The 20,468-nt window shown below is 36.9% G+C and overlaps 2 long non-coding RNA genes across 6 annotated transcripts in view; one reads left to right on the plus strand and one right to left on the minus strand.

The window, feature by feature from the left end:
* Nucleotides 1–20,468, plus strand: part of LOC130014248 (uncharacterized) — an 80,886-nt gene that overhangs the window by 46,776 nt on the left and 13,642 nt on the right. The window lies entirely within an intron of this gene.
* LOC130014247 (uncharacterized) overlaps nucleotides 1–20,468 on the minus strand; it is a 47,650-nt gene that overhangs the window by 8,049 nt on the left and 19,133 nt on the right. The window contains exons 1-2 of one of the 5 annotated variants that reach the window (XR_008789212.1): nucleotides 15,997–16,016; nucleotides 13,066–13,172 (exon numbers count right to left, since the gene is read on the minus strand). This is a non-coding gene — a long non-coding RNA (uncharacterized LOC130014247). Of the gene's footprint in view, nucleotides 1–13,065; nucleotides 13,173–15,104; nucleotides 15,124–15,222; nucleotides 15,289–15,322; nucleotides 15,342–15,996; nucleotides 16,017–20,468 lie in introns of those variants that run through there. The other 4 variants (XR_008789213.1, XR_008789211.1, XR_008789215.1 and 1 more) reach the window with 4 other exon arrangements.

The raw sequence follows: 20,468 nt of genomic DNA on the forward strand, positions 1-20,468 counted from the left end.
CTAAATGACTAACGGATAACTAATTTCACGGCTAGCAACACTAGCGCCCCCTAGAATATGGTCGTGTATAAGAGTAACCGTATATACACGACATTTCTTCTACACGTGGAATTATTAATATTGCTGCACAATAGAACTGGAATACGTATTTTTCTTAATTGTTCGGTAAGCAAGTTAACTAATCTCTAGATTTTATTTCAACAATTTCCACAAGGCCGTAATACCGCTATAAACATTTTATAAACGTTGTTGAGGATTTACGTAATTTCTATGCTGTTTTTATTTGACATGACAGTTGGTTGGATTCGAACAGCAATACTGAAAATTCTTATGCGCGTGGACAATACGTGAATGATGAACAATGGGCCGCTTCACGCCGTTGATTAGATTCCCACTTATCAATTAACATTTATTGCTCTACTACCAGACACTCATCATTAATTATCAACACAACACTCAGTATAATCTGATGACGACTATATATACAACTCTATAACACCAATCACGAGATTGGCTTCTAGACGACGTGCATTCTTGGATAGTTACACAGTGAAGGTCGACCGTAGTCATGTTTGAAATTTTTTTTTTATAAAAAAAGACCTTCTTTCCGGCGTGCAAAATGACCGTTAGGTCAGATCTAGGAACGGTCATTTTTCATAGCCGTAGGTCTCGACCGGCATATACGGCTGACGTGGAACCCATGATTAGAACGTAGGCAGTATTTTTTAAAAAACTTTTCATTGGTTTATAATTCACTGTATTATGTTTCTCAAATAACTACAGTAATATAATTGTTTGACACACTCCTTGACATATTGCGTAATTTTTATCTTAAAATTGTGCATAACAATATTCCATTATTTAAGGGACTATATTATTGTCCTAACATTCGTTTGTTTTTCTTTTCTTTTCTACTGCAACATCGGAAACAGATCTGTTGTGCCTAAATCTAAAGGTCTATATTTAAAGGAAGTTTTATATAAGCATTAAGTTGCTTGTTACTGTATCCAACTTATTCATATTATTCCCTCTATGATTGTATATAAGAATTCTGAATAAATACTTTTTTAAATCAAAGGAATACCGGTATGTGAAACTATTGTAAATCCAAAAAATTTTAAGATATCTTACAAATATTTTACACTTTATCTCAAAGGTTACTATTCCAATCCGATTAAAATACAGATCTATATTTCGTTTCGATTTTTATACTTTCGATGGCCTACATTACTTGAAGATCTGACAAGTTATAGTGGAAGCTCACATCGGGGTTAAACAGCGCAGGGGCGCATCTAGGAATTTTGAAATGGGGGGGGGGGGCACCGCAAAATGAGGGCACTGACCCCAAGAAAATTATCCGCCATTCCAAGAGCTATTTGGCTGATATTTTTGTCTAAGTAAACTACATGAAGTTTAACTCATGTGCGTCGGTGATGGGCATGAGTGTATATGCCGCCGATTCCACAAGATGCTATCATTGATATCTGTCTATAGTCACGCTATAGGATTAGGGCACCGTCAGCTAAACAACAAGAATTCGTTTGAAAGTGGAAGCATTAATTAGACCAGACTGGTGTGTTTGAGTCGATGGTTTGAGTCATTTGGGATCCCTGCAACGGGTTGGGAACGGACATATTTTGGTCTGAGAAAAGGCACTTTCAGCAGTAAAAAGGGCACTGTCGAAAATTAGGGAGAGGGGGGGGGCGATGGGCCAACCCCTTGGATCCGCCTCTGCAGCGCGACTTTTGATCTTATGACATCAGACATTGATTAATCAATCAGCGTTAAGTATTACATACTTATATACAATTTGCGTACAAAGAGCAGCCATTTTCAATTTGATTTCCCCGAAATTCGCATTCAACATTCATTATGGTGGAATGGTCATATATCTAAACTTTTTTTAAAATTGGAAAAAAAATTGTGACCTCTAGAGAATCCACAAGCAAAAATGTGATTTTTCGAACAATCAGGGACCATAATCCAGGAAGTTACGTTCGGTTAAGTGTGATTACCACAAGGAACCAAGATCTTTATGATAAAATCATATATTTAAAGTTTCATCAAAATCGGATAAAAACTGTGGCCGCTAGGTGGTCCACAACCTTGATATACCATATTTTTACACTATTTGCGTACAATTTTTGTCTGATTTTCACGAAATTCAAACTCAACCATCATTAGTGTATAACTGTGATATATTCACACGTTTTTTTTAAAATCAGATAACAATTGTGATCTCTATAGTGACCACAAGCTCAAAACGCGATTTTTAGTACAATCAAGGCCATAATTCAGGAAGTTACAGTCCGATATGTGCGAATATCAAAAGGAACCAAGATCTTTGGGTTATAAACTTACATTTTAAATTTCAACAAAATCAGATAAAAATTGTGACCTCTATAGGGTCCACAAGCTAAAAACGCGATTTTTCATACAATCAGGGACCATAATCCATGAAGTTATCGTCCGATACATGCCAATATCGAAAGGAACCGTGATCTGTGGGAGATAACCCTATATTTCAAGTTTCGTTGAAATTGGATAATAATTGTGACCTGTAGAGTGTCCACAAATAGTTGTGGACGGACGGACAGGGGCGACGGCAAAAACAATTCCATAAAGATTAGATTATAATTTTTGTCGTTTGAGGGTTCACAAGGTTCTACAAACTGAAACAAGGGCCCTAACTCTGTAAGTAATTTATAGAAAATTTTGAAATTTGACAGGCTTTTTCATTTTACTAATTATGGGCAGAAATTGATAAAATTCAATAGACCTCCGTTTCACAAATTAAATGATGCATATCAATTTCATACATATCAGACGATAACTTTCATCAATCGAGCATTAACAAGGTTGAACAAATGAAACAAAGGCCATAACTCTAGAAGTAATTATTGTGAATTGCTGAAATTCCATAGGCTTCATGGTTTCACTAATGTAACTGATGCATATAAATTTCATACAGATCGGATGATAACTTTTGGCGTTGGAGCGTTCAAAAGGTTCAACACAGTGAAACAAGGGCCATAACACTAGACATAATAAACTGAAATTGCTGAAATTCAATGTTTCTTCGTTTTACTTATTTAAATAATGCATATTAATTTCAAACAGATCGGATGATAACTTTTGGCGTTAGAGCGTTCACATGGTTCAACAAAGTGAAACAAGGGCGATAACTCTAAATGTAATAAACGGAAATTGCTGAAATTCAATAGGGTTCTTCATTTTACTAATTTAAATGATGCGTATAAATTCCACACAGATCGGCATATAACTTTAGATGTTAGAGCATTCACAAGGTGCAATAAAGTGAAACAAGGGTCATAACTCTAGAAGTAATAAACGAAAATTACTGAAATTCAATAGTATTCTTCTTTTAACTAATCTAAGTGACGCTTATCAATTTCATACAGATCGGCAGATAACTTTTGATGTTAGAGCGTTCATAATGTGCAACAAAGTGAAACAAGGGCCATAACTCTAGAATTAACAGAAATTATTGAAATTAACTAGGTTTCTTATCTCACTAATATAAACAACATATATCAATTTTTAAACAATCAGATAACTTTTGGCGTTACAGCGTTCCAATAAATTGTGGACGGACAGACGGACGAACAGGGGTGACGGCTATAAACGTCCACATTTCCACATGGGCGTATAAAAATGCGATTTTCTGAACAATCAGGGGGCCATAATCCAGGAAGTTACGTGTACATTCGGATATGCACGATTATCGAAAGGAACCAAGATCTTTGTGATATAAACATAAATTTAAAGTTTCATGAAAATCGGATCAAAATTGTGGCCTCAAGAGGGTCCAAAACATTGATATAACCAGCGGCTGCCAGGCAGGATACGCCCACATTTTCGAGAGATGGATAGAGAACAAGCTAAAAAGAAATCAGGGGCCATAATTCAGGAAGTTACGGTCCGATATGCACGAATATCGAAAGGAACCGAGATCTTTGGATTATAAACTTACATTTCGAGTTTCAACAAAATCGGATAAAAATTGTGACCTCTATAGGGTCCCCAACCTTGATATACCATATTTTTACGCTAATTGAGAACGAACGGCAGCCATTTTGTCTGTCAATTTTGGGGCGATTTTCACAAAATTCAAACTCAACTGTCCTTAGGGTGGAACAGTAATATAATAATACGTTTTTTTAAATCGGATAAAAATTATGACTTCTATAGGGTCCACAAGCTAAAAACGTGATTTTTCGTACAATCAGGGGCCATAATTCAGGAAGTTACGGTCCGATATGCACGAATATCGAAAGGAACCTAGATCTTTGGGTTATAAACTTACATTTCAAGTTTCAACAAAATCGGATAAAAATTGTGACCCCTATAGGGTCCACAACCTTGATATACCATATTCTTACGCTATTTGGGACCGAACGGCGGCCATTTTGTCTGTCAATTTTAGGCCGATTTTCACAAAATTCGAACTCAGTCATCTTTAGGGTGTAACGGTTATATAATAAAACGGTTTTTTAAATCGGATAAAAATTATGACTTCTATAGGGTCCACAAGCTACAAACGTGATTTTTCGTACAATCAGGGGCCATAATTCAGGAAGTTACGGGTCGATATGCGCAAATATCGAAAGGAACTGAGATCTTTGAGTTATAAACTTACATTTCAAGTTTCAACAAAATCGGATAAAAATTGTGACCTCTATAGGGTCCACAAGCTAAAAACGTGATTTTTCGTACAAACAGGGGCCATAATCCATGAAGTTTCGATCCGATACATGCCAATATCGAAAGCAGCCGAGATATTTTGGGGATAAACCTATATTTCAAGTTTCGTCGAAATCGGATAAGAATTGTGACCTGTTGAGAGTCCACAAACAATTGTGGACGGACGAACAGACGGACGGAGAGACGGACAGGGGCGACGGCATAATACGTCCACATGAAAATGTGGGCGTATAAAAATTGTTACCTCTATAGGGTCCACAACCTTGATATACCATATTTTTACGCTATTTGAGAACGAACGGCGGCCATTTTGTCTGTCAATTTTGGGCCTATTACCATGAAATTCGAACTCATTCATCCTTAGGGTGTAACGGTGATATAATAATACGTTTTTTTAAATCGGATAAAAATTATTACCTCTATAGGGTCCACAAGCTAAAAACACGATTTTTTGTACAATCAGGGGCCATAATTCAGGAAGTTACGGTCCACTATGCGCGAATATCAAAAGGAACCGAGATCTTTGGGTTATAAACTTACATTTCAAGTTTCAACAAAATCAGATAAAAATTGTGACCTCTATAGGGTCCACAAGCTAAAAACGTGATTTTTCATACAAACAGGGGCCATAATCCATGAAGTTTCGATCCGATACATGCCAATATCGAAAGCAGCCGAGATCTTTTGGGGATAAACCTATATTTCAAGTTTCGTCGAAATAGGATAAGAATTGTGACCTGTAGAGAGTCCACAAACAATTGTGGACGGACGGACGTCCGAATGGACAGGGTCGACGGCATAATACGTCCACATGAAGATGTGGGCGTATAAAAACGTGATTTTTGTACAATCAGGGGCCATAATTCAGGAAGTTACGGTCCGATATGCGCGAATATCGAAAGAAACCGAGATCTTTGGGTTATCAACTTACATTTCAAGTTTCAACAAAATCGGATAAAAAAGTGTGACATCTATAGTGTCCACAAGCTAAAAACGTGATTTTTCGTACAAACAGGGCCCATAATCCATGAAGTTTCGATCCGATACATGCCAATATCGAAAGCAGCCGAGATATTTTGGAGATAAACCTATATTTCAAGTTTCGTCAAAATGTGGGTGTATAAAAAACGAAACAAAATAGAATCTGTGTTTTAATCAGATTACCATTCAATCTGCTGCAATGCAATTCTATGAATATCGATAATGTAATGAACAGTGGGGAATATTAAAAAATCTGTTGATGTATATATTTGCAAAAATATAATTTTTGCCAGAATGACGTCATTATCAGTGACCAATTGGTTACATCTAAGGAATATTCACAGAATGTAAAAATATTGCTAGAATTTTTGCTCTTGAAATAAGATGGCTTTATATTTCATTAATTAATATCTTTGGCAAGATTAGTAATTTCAAACATATTCACATATATAGTGTGCACTAAATCAACTTAGTCTGTAATTGACATTACATAAAAAGAGCTTTTAAACCAAAACATGTGTCACAATTTACCACCAGAATTACAGGTGAGTGGAATTATTCTAATTGCATCATTTGGTTTAAAGTAACCAATCATATCGTTAATTGCACAGGTTCAGGGCCATGAACAGGCTTCCTGTGCATGATAAACCTGGGTGCTATATAAGATATCTATTTGAACCTTTCAAGCCAGACTTGCATTAGATTCCAGAGATCGAGGGTACATCTGAGTTCCTAGACAGCCGAGAGGCTGGATAGGGTGGAGAAGTGGTTTTAGCTATATAGTATTGTAATTTGTGCTATGCTTGTATACCTGTATTCAGTTATATGCTATATAAAATGTAGAAGCGAACTATGCATTATTATTCCTGGTAAGACAAACGTCTTAAGAAACTGGAAGAAGTAAATACACAACGTGAAGCAGAAGTAAAGACAGCTAGAGACAAATTTTAGACGATCACAAGGCTACAGAAATATGTAGTAAGAAAAGATGCATGGGTCGTATGTAGGATGTGGCGACCGGTTTGACAATGTACGCTCTCCACGTCAGACAAAAGACCCATGGTGCTACAAGAATGCTGCAATTTTTTTTATGAAAATCAAACAACTATTTATTCCTTTATGGGCATAAAAAGTTGAAAAGTTATTCCCACAAAATTGCTTATTTCCTGGACATGTCAAAAATTTGAAATGATCTATGGATTTTCGTTTGCTCTTATATATATGACTTATAAATGCCTTCGAAAATAGTTGTGTTTCAGCCTTAAGATCTAAAATGCAGGAAAACGAAATTCGAAAATTGGTTTCAGTCTTGCTCTGCTTATTTACAACAGCAGCTAAATTTTAACCCCTAAAAGTATTCCGAAAAGGTAACCAGCGGCTGCCAGGCAGGATACGCCCACATTTTCGAGAGATGGGTAGAGAACAAGCTAAAAAGAAAGTGATTTTTCCTACAATCAAGGGCCATAATTCAGGAAATTACAATTCGATAAGAGCAAATATCGAAAGGAACTTACAAATAAAAATTGTGACCTCTATAGGGTCCACAACCTTGATATACCATATTTTTAGGCTATTTGAGAACGAAGGGCGGCCATTTTGTCTGTCAGTTTTGGGCCGATTTTCACGAAATTCGAGCTCTGCCGTCCTTAGGGTGTAACGGTGATATAATAATACAGTTTTTTTTTTATCGGATAAAAATTATGACCTCTATAGGGTCCACAAGCTAAAAACGCGATTTTTCGTACAATCAGGGGCCATAATTCAGGAAATTACGGTCCGATATGCGCGAATATATCGAAAGGAACCGAGATCTTTGGGTTATAGACTTACATTTCAAGTTTCAACAAAATCGGATAAAAATTGTTACCCCTATAGGATCCACAACCTTGATATACCATATTCTTACGCTATTTGGGAACGAATGGCGGCCATTTTGTCTGTCAATTTTGGGCCGATTTTCACGAAATTCGAATTCATTCGTCCCTAGGGTGTAACGGTGATACAATAGAACGTTTTTTTAAATCGGATAAAAATTATGACTTCTATAGGGTCCACAAGCTAAAAACGTGATTTTTCGTACAATCAGGGGCCATAATTCAGGAAGTTACGGTCCGATATGCACGAATATCGAAAGGAACCGAGATCTTTGTGTTATAAACTTACATTTCAAGTTTCAACAAAATCGGATAAAAATTGTGACCCCTATAGGGTCCACAACCTTGATATACCATATTCTTACGCTATTTGGGAACGAACGGCGGCCATTTTGTCTGTCAATTTTGGGCCGATTTTCACGAAATTCGAACTCAGTCATCCTTAGGGTGTAACGGTGATCTAATAAAACTTTTTTTTAAATCGGATAACCCCTAAAAGTATTCCGAAAAGGTAACCAGCGGCTGCCAGGCAGGATACGCCCACATTTTTGAGAGATGGGTAGAGAACAAGCTAAAAAGAAAGTGATTTTTCCTACAATCAAGGGCCATAATTCAGGAAATTACAATTCGATAAGAGCAAATATCGAAAGGAACTTACAAATAAAAATTGTGACCTCTATAGGGTCCACAACCTTGATATACCATATTTTTAGGCTATTTGAGAACGAAGGGCGGCCATTTTGTCTGTCAGTTTTGGGCCGATTTTCACGAAATTCGAGCTCTGCCGTCCTTAGGGTGTAACGGTGATATAATAATACAGTTTTTTTTAATCGGATAAAAATTATGACCTCCATAGAGTCCACAAGCTAAGAACGCGATTTTTCGGACAATTAGGGGCCACAATTGAGGAAGTTACGTTCCGATGGGCGCAAATATCGAAAGGAACCAAGATCTTTGAGTTATAAACATGCATGTCAAGTTTCATCAAAATCTGTTCAAAATTGTGACCTCTATAGGGTCCACAAGATAAAAACATGATTTTTCGTACAATCAGGGGCCATAATCCATGAAGTTTCGATCCAATACATGAATATATCGAAAGCAGCCGAGATCTTTTGGGGATAAACCTATATTTCAAGTTTCGTCAAAATCGGATAAGAATTGTGACCTGTAGTCGTAGAGAGTCCACAAACAATTGTGGACGGATGGACGTCCAGACATACGGACGGACAGGGGCGACGACAATATACGTCCACATGAAAATGTGGGCGTATAAAAAAAAAATGCTCATTTCTCTCAATCAGAGCTATAAAGTCCCAGAAAACAAAATTCGGAATCATTTTACCCGCCATATTTATTCAAATTTAAATAAGGGGTAACCTTTTACACCAATTTACTTATTTCTGAGAGTTCGCATGGTTCTGACATGTGCCGACTTTTCAAAATAGCTTTAATCTTTAAGTCACTCAAAATTATGCAATGAGAATTTTTGTGCGAAATAAGCACGGTGGAAACAGAAAAAAAACCATATCAATCTGAACAAAAACAACATTGTTTCAAACTAGACTCTACTAATGTTGCTGTTTTTAAAAAAAATCTTAAAAACCGAACTTTTTAAATAGCTTTTAAACTATGAACATGTTGACTTTTTAATGTTTTAGAACTATTTGTTTTACATTGTATTTATTTTAATTATGAAGAGCGCCGCGAAGCAGCTGTTAGCTGGCGCACTCAGCGCTATACAAATTGATTATTATTATTATTAATTTTGCAGTGAAATAGGCTTTTATTAAACTTCTTTTTCATATTAAAACAATATATACAAATTGTGAGCACTAGAGGGCCCACAATCTAAAAACGCGATTTTTGGCACAATCAGGGGCCATAATCCACAAAGTTACGGTCCAATACATGCCAGTATATCGAGAGGAAACGAGATCATTGGCATAAAAACAAATATTTCAAGTTTCGTCAAAATCGGATAAAAAATGTGACATCTAAACTGTCTACAAACAAATATGAAAAGTGATATTTCGTACACTCATGGGTAATAATCTAAAAAGTTATGGCCCGATAAGTGTCATTATCGAAAAGGCACCGAGATCTTTGGGATATAATCATATATTTTATCAAAACCGGATAAAAACGTGATTTTTCGTACAGTTTAACGTCTGTGACACAAACTAGGTCATTTCGGGACTAACACATAGTTCAATTTCATTAGTAAGTACTACAGTAGTGGGTGGAAACCGGAAGACCCGGAGAAAACCCACGAGGTTGGACAGGCAACCCTACTCATTGTCATGTACACCCGGAGAATCAAAACCACGCCAGTTGACTCAATGACAGAACGTATGATACAGCGTGCACGTGCTAACCATTCGGCCATCCATAACCCACCCACCCCTACCCCAACCCCCATAATTCAGGAAGTTGTAGTCCGATACGTGCCAATATAGAAAGAAATCAAGATCTTTGGATCTAAACAACTCCAAATATAAGGAAACGTTACATTTTCGGCTCATGTTTTTGAACGCTTACATATGAACTAGACTGTTATTAAAAATTTCTGCAATATGCAGAAAGTGCTTACCTTACTCGCACAGTAGAAGTTAAATAAGCTTAATAATAATCCTACTATATTTGCAATAATTATCACAGACAAATATAAAAATAATGCACATCCAAAACAGAGAACACGCAAAGAAAAAAAAATCGTAGTAAGAACATTAACTTTCAGTTTTATAAAATCGGTTCGGCAGCAGTGGTCCAAACGTCTTTCATTTCACCCGGAATTCTGTATAGGAATCAACTCGGAATCCGAAAATGCGAATTGTAACGTATTATGATCTAAACTGTCTTATAGATTATAAAATAAACCATAAATCAATTCAACCCGTTGTAAGGTGGACACTACCTGCTTTCTCGTACCGTGAGTTGTTGGAGCCTGGAGGCGTGGGGTAATCCAACAATAGAAAGACAATACGTCTCGGAAAAATGCCCTACGTGGGATTATCACGGGGCAATTATGTTATTAAAACCAAACTGCATGAACATGACTACATTATAAGTTAAAAGTTCTGCAATGAAGATCGTTCGATTGTAAGCGATGTAAATTTAGGGAAATGCTTAAGCAGTTTTAGTTAAATTCATTTTACAAACTTCTTATAAGTAAAATAAACGATCAGAACCACTTGTTTAGCCATAATATACTATTCAAAAAAAGTAGGGGATATTTGATTTTGGGGGCATAATACTAAAATATGCAAATGACTACGAAAAAAGTCACTATAGAACCTAACAGAAGAAACACTTTCAGTTACATGTGACGCCCAAACGCACCAATAGCTACCGCATGGAATGCAGGTGATGCTTGGGATCATCATGGGGGTCCAACCCAAGATTTGCACGACTCTGACTTTGAATGTTACAGTCATTGTGGCATTGAATTCCAGGGTGGAAACATCAGTTTAATTGTTTTAGTGACCAGAAAACAAATTTTGATATGCGTCGGCTTACCCAAAATGAAAGGTTACGTGCCCTTGGCATGCTACAGATCGGCACAACACAGGCGGTTGTGGCGCGGACGATGAATGTTTCTCAGTCTGTCATAAGCAGGCTATGGTCCAGATACCGTGATACACAATCTGTACAGGACAGACCACGCTCAGGTCGACCAAGGGCGACAACTCAAGCCCAGGATCGATTTATCCGTACCTTGGCCTTGAGAAATCGTGTCATCACAGCAAATCAGATCAGCGCTCGTCTTCAAACAGACACTGGTGTGAGAGTGAGTGGCCAGACGATTCGGAATCGACTGCATAGGGGTCACCTTCGCGCCCGACGTCCTCGCGTGATCCCTTGTTTGAGAGATCATCACATTCAGGCAAGACGTCGTTGGTGTAGGGATCGTCAACACTGGGATAATCGACGCTGGAGCAATGTGATGTTTTCAGATGAGTCAAGACGTAGGAGGGTGTGGCGTCGTCGAAACGAGCGCTTCCAAGACGTTAACGTCATCAGACATGATCGATTTGGGGGTGGTTCTGTTATGGTGTGGGGAGGCATCACTGTTGCTGGAAGAACGGCTTTACATGTTGTTGCAGGGCGTGTTACAGGCCAGTACTACCGGGACAATATCTTGGCAGTCCATGTTGTGCCGTTCGCACGACGTCATGGCCGCCGTTTCATCTTCCAGGATGACAACGCAAGATGTCACAGGGCCAGGATCGTTACAGGTTACCTCCAACAACAGAACATCACCACATTACCTTGGCCAGCACTGAGTCCCGACCTCCCCCCCATCGAGCATGTCTGGGACATGCTTGGACAGAGGTTACGTCAACGTCAACAACGTCCTGCCAATGTCCAAGAACTTGCTGCTGCGTTGCAACAGGAATGGGACAATCTGGACCAAAATGACCTTAGACGTCTCATTAGGAGTATGCCACGTCGGATCAATGCTTGTTTGGCAAACAGAGGAGGATTTACCCGTTACTGACTTGGTTGTGATGCTGTGGTAACTTTGCTGTTTGACCCCGGGTATCATTTTACCCTTATAATGGTCAGTCTGTGCCTTACTTAGTCTAACGATCATTTGGAATAAATCGATGAATGTGAACTTCATTTCATTTTGTCATTTGTTTCTTCGTCAGTTTCATTAGGTGACTTTAATAACACTTAAAAATCAAATATCCCCTACTTTTTTTGAATAGTATATAATTAAAACCCTTATAAGTCTATACCGTATTTTCAACACTGAGGCAATGCTATTGTGTTACTCGATATTCCCACGGTATATAAACAGGGAATTCCACGATAGAAAACACCGAAATACTGTGTTCCGTCAAACCATCGCGATGCCCGTACTGTAACACTAATTTTTCATTGAAAACAGGCGATAGCAGACAAATTTTTTCCAGATATGTACGATATTTTCAAGTTAATATTTTCGACCAATAATTATATGAGAAAATATCACATGGCGAAATATCGTCATTTTATTGGTGAACGGGTTATTTATCTTTACTCAATGGAGATACAACATTTCTAATGCTAAATAATTAAAAAAAAGCGAAGTCATGTAGAGTAGATTGTTTACTATCATAGCAACGGTATTTCACAATCGAGACTAATCTATTTTTATATTTAAATTTTTAAATCTCGGCCATTCGATCGTCTACAGAGGTGATTATAGGCTTGTCATGTGAATCGATGTATAAATAATAGTTAATATAACATCTGAAGTAATAAAAAAGGTCTGCAATAGGAGATTTAGCTCTAGCACAATGCATCTTTAACTTTGATGCAATATTAAATTTACTTTCCTACATGGTTGATTAAAAAAAATTCAATCTTCGGTGAGTGGTCGATGGGTTTCGTTAGGGTTCGGCTCTTTTGAAAAGATCAGCAAAATTCAATCCTCTATTTTCACATAAATCTAAGAAATTTGGCTGCTTGGGTTTTTGTTTAGACTGTTAGTTACCTTTTTCAACATCTTGAGTAAGAAGAATCCACCAACTCCAGCACCTGCTACGGCAACAACGCCTACTACGGCTCCTATTATTATTCCCATTGACCCACCTCCTTCTTCTATAATATATAAATAGAGAAATCAACTGAAATGGGGTTTAACATCCTACTGTTTTGGCCCGACCGGGATAATGAGGACGGGCATATGCCATACAGTGTGCTTGTTATGAGGGAAACTTTGTCCGGACAGCGGCACTACGGCCTACTCTTAATAAGTATTGGAACTATTGTCACCCAAACGACTATACGTTGTCTCTTGCCAGGCACCTAGTCCTTCAGCCCTGACTAGGGGGAAAAATGCTGGAATATACTGATGAACTTTCTCGACTAAAATCCAGATCGAACCTAGCGGTAAAAATTTGAAATTCGAACTCAGCCGTCATTAGGGAGTAGCGGTGATATATTAACACGTTTTTTTTAAATCGGATAAAAATTATGACCTCTATATAGGGTCCACAAGCCCAAAAATGTGTTTTTGCGTACAATCAGGGGCCATAATTCAGGAAGTTACAGTCCGATATGCGCGAATATCGAAAGGAACCGAGATCTTTGGGTTATAAACTTACATTTCAAGTTTCAACAAAATCGGATAAAAATTGTGACCTCTATAGGGTACACAACCTTGATATACCTTAATTTTACGCCATTTGAGAACGAAGGGCGGCCATTTTGTCTGTCAGTTTTAGGCCGATTTTTACGAAATTCGAACTCAGCCGTCCTTAGGGAGTAGCGGTGATATATTAACACAATCAGGGGCCATAGTTACTGTCCGATATGCGCGAATATTGAAAGGAACCGAGATCTTTGTGTTATAAACTTACATTTCAAGTTTGAACAAAATCGGATAAAAAATGAGACCTCTGTAGGGTCCACAACCTTGATATACCATAATTTTACGTTATTTGAGAACGACCGGCGTCCATTTTGTCTGTCATTTTTTGGCCAATTTTCACGAAATTCGAATTCAGTCGTCCTTAGGGTGTAACGGTGATATAATAATATGTTTTTTTAAATCGGATAAAAATTATGACCTCTATAGGGCCCACAAGCTAAAAACGCGATTTTTCGTACAATCAGGGGCCATAATTCAGGAAGTTACGTTCCGATATGCACGAATATCGAAAGGAACCGAGATCTTTGGGTTATAAGCATACATTTCAAGTTTCAACAAAATTGGATAACCAGCGGCTGCCAGGCAGGATACGCCCACATTTTCGAGAGATGGATAGAGAACAAGCTAACAAGAAAGTGATTTTTCCTACAATCAAGGGCCATAATTCAGGAAATTACAATTTGATATGCGCAAATATCGAAAGGAACTGAATGAACGGCAGCCAATTTGTCTGTCAATTTTGGGCCGGTTTTCACGAAATTCGAACTCAGTCGTCCTCAGGGTGTAACGGTGATATAATAATAGGTTTTTTTAAATCGGATAAAAATTATGACCTCTATAGGATCCACAAGCTAAAAACGCAATTTTTCGTACAATCAGGGGCCATAATTCAGGAAGTTACGGTCCAAAATGTGCGAATATCGACAGGAACCAAGATCTTTGGGTTATAAACTTATATTTCAAGTTTCAACAAAATCGGATAAAAATTGTGACCTCTATAGGGTCCACAACCTTGATATAACATATTCCTATGCTATTCCAGAACGAACGGCGGCCATTTTGTCTGTCAATTTTGGGCCGATTTTCACGAAATTCAAACTCAGTCGTCCTTAGGGTGTAACGGTGATATAATAATACGGTTTTTTAAATCGGATAAAAATTATGACCTATAGGGTCCACAAGCTAAAAACGCGATTTTTCTTACAATCAGGGGCCATAATTCAGGAAATTACAGTCCGATATGCGCGAATATCGAAAGGAACCAAGATCTTTGGGTTATAAACTTACATTTCAAGTTTCAACAAAATCGGATAAAAATTGTGACCTCTATAGGGTCCACAACCTTGATATATAGGGTCCACTACCTTGATATATCCTACCTTGTACAGAAAAAAACATAATAGATTTAATATAGACTCAATTTTAACACAAGTAAACAGGTAGGTGATATCTAGGAAAGTGTACTATATTACTACATGAAAATTGCTCAGATCTTACTGACAGCCACAACAGGGATAATATTCCATTATATGCCCTTCGGGCATCTCCGATTTATATTGCATATTTCTCATTGATCTGAATAAATATGTATACTAACTCAACATTCAAAGTCTAAAAATAGCACAATTGCACGTGCAGCACTGTGTCAACATACGCCTGACTATAAATAAGAGGTAAGGCTCGGCTCTAGTTGTCTTTTTCCTTTTTGATCTAGACCATGACTATTAGTAGTAGTAGTGGTGCACTACTCATAGTCATATTATATCGTATACTATTACTTTGCGATTTTGTTGGATCGTAGATTCAATTCCTTTTTTTACGTCATCGCGACCGGTACGCTGTGCCGGTCCATATATTTTTTGTGGCGTTGTTTCACGCCCGTTTATTGCTTTATTCCATGTTGAATTTAGTAAATCTCCAAGCGATGATTTTGAGAGGTTTTGTCCGGAGAGTCTGTTTCTATAAACTTAGCCCCGGACATTCTCATCCTTGATGAAGGTTAGACCTCTTGGTTGATGTAGATACGATCCGTAAAAGAAAAGCCGCCATTTAATTATATATATCTCAACCGGATGTTTACACCGGTAACGAGGCGGCTAAATAGGGACAAGTAATAAATCGTATTTTTAAAAAGAAAGGTATTGTGCCTTCTAAACCTTGTGACTAAAACAAGATTCGTAATGTCCCGACCAGGTAGATAAATTTAGGCCGAGTGGTATTGCCATTACGGATACTGTGGATTCTTTTGTTTCACCATTAATTTCACTCTACCTCAATCTGTCTGTTGATCGCAGTCATTTTGACATTTTCATGTCGGTAATAATCGTGTCGCTTGGTGTTGATAATCATTTTTTTCTATCTACGGGACCACGTGTCCTCTGTTCGGAGTGTATATTTTAATGGAAATAATTTGGTTTTTACTTCTACCGCCGACAAATGGATATATAGGCCTGTGTTATACATCTAAGTCCTATACCGGTAGTTTTAGTAATAATAGTCTTTATATATGACTATATAGTTCAAATGAAAATGAAATAAATGAATAAATGGAAATAATTATGCTTTTACTTCTACCGCCAACAAATGGATATATAGGCTTGTTATGCATCTAAGTCCTATACCGGTAGTTTTAGTAATAATAGTCTTTATATATGACTATATAGTCAAATGAAAATGAAATAAATGACACAGTAGCCTACCAATTTATAACACTTATGTAAGAAGGGATGATTTTAAAATCAATTAAATATTATATTTTTAACGATTTTGTTTACAGACAACAATGTTAATAATAATGTCATTGATGAGAAATAAAATGAAATGAAATGAGGTTTAACTTCTACTGTTCTTCTCCGACTGGGCTTATAGACGGGGTCATTGACGACCAATCTATGGAACCTAATGGTTCATAATTTTTGACCCTGAATCAACAGTATAATGATTTCAGTCCTGACCAGGGGTTCAGTGATTTTGTTTTTTCCCCCATTTTTCAGGGTGACAATGCAGTAAATGATTCGATCGTTAATCTATAAACTAGTTAATATGGTTACCATGAAGCATGTTGAGATAGATTAACTGGTTGTTAAAGACCCTATTTAAAAAGAAAAATTACAAATGCATGTGGCCGTATGTTGCACCTCCCTGGACACTGGACACTACGTCAAGCACAGTCACAAGATGCGGCTATTCAGGATATACAGAAGATAATAGGCTTTGGTGTTTCACCCTTATTGTCATTGCTGTCAAAAAATTAAGATACAAAAAATTCTATTGCTGATTCAGTAAGTGATCCAGGGTAATACCCATTTGAAATTGTCTTTTAAAACTTAGGAATTCCCTTAAACGCTATTTAAGTCGTTGATATCACCCACTCTGTTCTTCCAATCGGCCAGTCGATTCGACTTTATATAGATCAGTCAATCAATTATACGTATTATTTGATAATCATGTTGAGTCGAGTACTAAGCAGCAATCCTTTTACAGGCCTCCGTTTTCAGGGCAGCATCAACCCAGCTACAGTAACACCTGTAGGTAATACTTTTGTAGCCAGCCAGAATTCGAATACTTTTTAGGCAGTTGGTCTATCATGACATCAGATAACTGGAGTCTTAATACAGTTAGCGGGTACTGGTTTGAGTTTTCTTCAACCACCCTTTCAACTTGGCTTGCCTAACCACCTCTGTATATTTCAGAGCAGATGGAGTTTGTTGATTAATTTAATGTTAAGTAAGAAGGCTTTATGTCCAGGTATTCCCTGGTTTTCATACCAATCAGTTTATTTCTAATATCTTTTTAGTTACAGAAAAAGACTGACGATTATCATCCTGTTATAAACCTGAAAAATTTAGATATTTATAAGTTATGGACATTTTACATAAGAAACTTTATGCTTTGCTTCCATCAGTATAATACATAGAGAGGATTTTCTATCATTAATGGATCTAAAAGATGCCTTTTTTCTATTCATATTCGTCAAGATCATCATAAATAATATTTACATTTTATTTGAGATCAAACGGTTGAGATTACATGTCTCTGTTTCAGAGTTTCCTCAGCTCCAAGAGTTCTTTTTAAAGTTTTCAAATCAAATTTTGCAATCCTTCGCAGGCAGTGTATACATTGTACATATTTTACAGACAATTCTATTTTTTCTTTTCCACTATCAACACTGCAAAAGAATGTGGTTTTACACACAGAAAGCTGTAAGATATTTTCGAGAGCTAGGATTTCCTTCTAAAGAAATTATTTTTTAGAATTTACTATTCATTGTCATTTATTTACTGATCTCTTACTCAACGAAGGATAAAGTCATAACCAAGGCCAGAGCTTTATTAACATCGAACAAGCTCACTATCAGACAAAGAGTATTTTATTGGACTGTGTTCCTTTTCTACGAACAGCAATACTTTTAGTACCTTTACCTATATAAAAGAGTAATCTAGAGCTTTAAGTTAAACAGAATGTATTTCCCTCAATGACGTTTGAGTTTAACTGGTGGTTACATATAACATTAGCATTTAAAATGGTAACCATATTAGACCACTCTTGTGTCTTTACTTTGGATGCTTCTCTTTATGTATCGGGTGCTCACTCCTTATGATATTCACATCTATCTGCTTTGGAATAGTTCAGAATATCAATAAATTATCTTGAACTGCTGGCAGTTTTCTATGGATGGACATCATTGTGCAGCAATTTATCTAATACGCTTATACTTGTTCAATGTGATAACACTATATCCTATAATTATCATATATTTATAATATTGGGGAATTTAAAATTGTTTTAAAATAAGCAAACAAATTTGGTACCGGTGTGCTTCTAGAAATATTTATCTGCTAAATATCTATAGATCAATTATGTCTCATAGCATAACAGATGCATTATCTAGACATTTTTCTGACTTCACAGAATTGAAGTTGATTAAGCACATTTTTCAGAGGGTATGTAATCTTTTATCTGTACCGGACATAGATCTATTTACACCACAGATTATTTACCAAGTTGTAAAGTTGACAGTCTGATCCATTTTGTTTGGCTCTTGAATATGATGTATTTAAGATGAGTTGATTTAATTTTCACCAATACATCTTCCTCTTCTCACTGAAAGTTTCAGTGTAGTTGCCAAGTACCGGTATCTCAACCAAATAATCAGAGACCATGCTACAATTATAGTGCCAGGATGGCCAATACCGGTATGGTATTCTAGACTCTTAGCAATGCTAATTTCTAAGCCCATTCATTTGCTTCTACGGAAGGACCTCTTGCGTTTAGTTCACCATGGGATGTGCTACCCCATGGGAGGGAAAATTTTATACACGAATGCTTGTCTCAAGCAAACCCTCACTAATAGAGGACTATCACAACATGATATTGACACTATTCTCAGGTCCTGGAGACCAGGAATTAACAAACAGTATAATCTGGCCTTGAGACGATAGAATTTTTAGGCAGATCGGAAACAAATTGATCCTTTGGATCCCACTGTAGAAAATATTGCAAATTATTTGAGTGATTTGTCGTTGTCTAGTATTCCTATAGTGTTGCTAACACCTACACATCAGCAATTGTTCAGACTCTGAATGTTTCAGGCAGCAGGAAGTTCAGAAACCATGCCATGATTTATCGTTTTTTGGAAGGTATTTTTAATCTTGATCCTCCAAAATCTTGTTTTTGTAGCAACCTGGAGTGTTTCTATTATATTAAATTGTTTTTTTGCCTCAGAAGGTATATCTTTGAAGCTTCTCACTTATATAACAGTGAACTTATTGGCTCTAGCTACAGTCCAAAGGTGCCACATTAAGAGCTTTTAGTATTAATCGCTTTCTAGATTATGGCAATGCTATAAGGTGAGGAAGTGAAAGTTTGGAAAATTTCTTGTCAATCTTCTCATCTATACCAGGTCAAATTGGATTAGTTTACTGATATACTCTCCAGTATTATCTTGAATTAACTTCAGAACTTATTGTATCTCATACATGTATTACACTCAGAGCAGTAACGCCATCTACCATTGGCCGTTGGCTTAAGAAACCATTGTACTGGCAGGAATTGATACTTCTGAATATAAGCCTCATTGAATTCGTTCAACTTCCTGATCTGCATCGTTTAATTCTGGATACTCTATTTCAGACAATCTTAAAACAGTATCATGGAACAATGATAAGTTTTTTTTGTTCTACAGGAAATAATACATTTTTTTTAATTATATGGATAAATTTTAACAGCCTACTATTTGTTTTCTTTTTTGTTGACAACCCTTTCAATGATGCAATATAAATCGGAGATGCCCAAAGGGCATATAATGGAATATAATCTCCTCATCCGAGCGCCCGAAGGGCGCGATGGATGAGAAGGATTATATGAATATATATAGCCCGAGGGCTCGAGGATTTATATACCCTCCCTTTAGCCCTCCCAGTGCTATATATATGGTTGCCAACAAAACTTTAAAGACACAACTAGAGCCGAGCCTTACCTCTTATTTATAGTCAGGCGTATGGTGACACAGTGCTGCACGTGCAATTGTGCTATTTTTGGACTTTGAATGTTGAGTTAGTATACATATTTATTTAGATCAATGAGAAATATGCAATATAAATCCTCGAGCCCTCGGGCTATATATATTCATATAATCCTTCTCATCCATCGCGCCCTTCGGGCGCTCGGATGAGAGGAGAATTTGTGTGATTGGATCTGATTGTTTATTGGATTACTAGGCTTGTCATTAATTAACAATAAAT

Source organism: Patella vulgata, chromosome 1, assembly GCF_932274485.2.
Source record: "Patella vulgata chromosome 1, xgPatVulg1.2, whole genome shotgun sequence".
NCBI classification, from domain to species: Eukaryota; Metazoa; Mollusca; class Gastropoda; family Patellidae; genus Patella; species Patella vulgata.